This window comes from Bison bison, unplaced genomic scaffold (genome assembly GCF_000754665.1).
Source record: "Bison bison bison isolate TAMUID 2011002044 unplaced genomic scaffold, Bison_UMD1.0 scf7180017862165, whole genome shotgun sequence".
Taxonomy (NCBI): Eukaryota; Metazoa; Chordata; class Mammalia; order Artiodactyla; family Bovidae; genus Bison; species Bison bison.
Window position 1 is genome coordinate 67,011 of NW_011492737.1, and position 2,549 is coordinate 69,559.

The window sequence follows — 2,549 nt, forward strand, 5'->3', positions numbered from 1 at the left end:
GGTCGTTTATTTTACAGGAGTTGAGCTGTAGGAGTTGCTTGTATATTTTTGAGATTAGTTGTTTGTCAGTTGCTTCATTTGCTATAATTTTCTCCCATTCTGAAGGCTGTCTTTTCACCTTGCTAATAGTTTCCTTTGATGTGCAGAAGCTTTTAAGGTTAATTAGGTCCCATTTGTTTACTTTTGCTTTTATTTCCAATATTCTGGGAGGTGGATCATAGAGGATCCTGCTGTGATGTATGTCGGAGAGTGTTTTGGCTATGTTCTCCTCTAGGAGTTTTATAGTTTCTGGTCTTACGTTTAGATCTTTAATCCATTTTGAGTTTATTTTTGTGTATGGTGTTAGAAAGTGGTCTAGTTTCATTCTTTTACAAGTGGTTGACCAGATTTCCCAGCACCACTTGTTAAAGAGATTGTCTTTAATCCATTGTATATTCTTGCCTCCTTTGTCAAAGATAAGGTGTCCATATGTGCGTGGATTTATCTCTGGGCTTTCTATTTTATTCCATTGATCTATATTTCTGTCTTTGTGCCAGTACCATACTGTCTTGATAACTGTGGCTTTGTAATAGAGCCTGAAGTCAGGTAGGTTGATTCTTCCAGTTCCATTCTTCTTTCCCAAGATCGCTTTGGCTATTCGAGGTTTTTTGTATTTCCATACAAATTGTGAAATTATTTGTTCTAGCTCTGTGAAGAATACTGTTTTCTATTGGTTTGTGTTTTTTCTCATTGATTTCTTTTATTATGCTGGATACTTTTTTTTTAGTTATATGTGTTAGAGATATTAGATATTTTCTCCCAATTTTTGGCTTCTCTTGCATTTATGGACTCTATTGTCATACTACATTCTTAGTATTAAAACAAATAGATACTGATCCTTCTCTTAATGGTTTGAAGCATTGAAATATTAGTTAAGAAACTCTTCACTGCCTAAGATCGTAAAGATATTCTCCAAGATATTGTTTTATAAACTGCCTTTCCCCTAGGTAAAATTGATTTTTGTACACAGTGTGAGGTAGGGGTCCAATTTCTGTTTTCTTCTATACAGATAACTGATTGTCTCAGCACCATTTATTAAAGAGTAAATTATTCTGCCAATGAGCTAACATTTTAAAAATGTTATACATTGAGTTTCCACATTTGTGTAAGTCCTTATCTAGGATCACATTCTATTCTATTCTTCAATTTTCTATTCCTTTTATTACTAAAGCTGTATTTATTATTTTATTTTACTAAGACAGATCTTTCAAACTTGTCTTTAGATATAACCTGGAGATTCTTTGTCATTTGCTTTAACAGATGAAGTCTAGTATCTTTTTGTGAGGTTCCACAAAGATTAAAACAAAACAAAGAAAGTTGCTGCAATTGAATTGAATCTATACATCAACTTGGAGGAAATTGATCTCTCTACAGTGTTAGGCTGTTTACAATATTCCAACCCATGTATATGTTTTACATTTCCATTCAGTTCAATTCAGTTCAGTTGTTCAGTCATGTACAACTCTTTGCGGCCCCATGAATCGCGGCACACCAGGCCTCCCTGTCCATCACCAACTCCCAGAGTTCACTGAGACTCAGTCCATCGAGTCAGTGATGCCATCCAGCCATCTCATCCTCTGTCGTCCCCTTCTCCTCCAGCCCCCAGTCCCTCCCAACATCAGAGACTTTTCCAATGAGTCAACTCTTCACATGAGGTGGCCAAAGTACTGGAGTTTCAGCTTTAGCATCATTCCTTCCAAACAAATCCCAGGCCTGATCTCCTCCAGAATGGACTGGTTGTATCTCCTTGCAGTCCAAGGGATTCTCAAGAGTCTTCTCCAACACCACAGTTCAAAAGCATCAATTCTTCAGCGCTCAGCTTTCTTCACAGTCCAACTCTCATATCCATACATGACCACAGGAAAAACCATAGCCTTGACTAGACGGACCTTTGTTGGCAAAGTAATGTCTCTGCTTTTTAATACGCTATCTAGGTTGGTCATAACTTTCCTTCCAAGGAGTAAGCATCTTTTAAATTCATGGCTGCAGTCACCATCTGCAGTGATTTTGGAGCCCCAAAAAATAAAGTCTGACACTGGTTCCACTGTTTCCCCATCTATTTGCCATGAAATGATGGGACTGGATGCCATGATCTTTGTTTTCTGAATGTTGAGCTTTAAGCCAACTTTTTCACTCTCCTCTTTCACTTTCATCAAGAGGCTTTTTAGTTCCTCTTCACTTTCTGCCATAAGGGTGGTGTCATTTCCATTGTTATCTTTAATACTTTTCAAAAAGATTAGGATTTTCTCCATAATAATATAGTCTGTTGTTTTTTTTTGAAATCAATGTATTCAGCATTTATTGAGACCATCATTCATAGAAGAAACTAAGTATATATTTGATAAAAAAGAAAAAAGAGAGGGAAACATGGAGAGAGACAGAAAGAAAGATAAGCTGTAACCTTGTCTTCTAGGGTATTGCAAGCTAAAGTTAAATTCTGTTAAGTAGTTGGGAAATCCATGAAAAGTTTTGGGGAAATAAATAAATGTAAATATACCTGACTGCCTCAA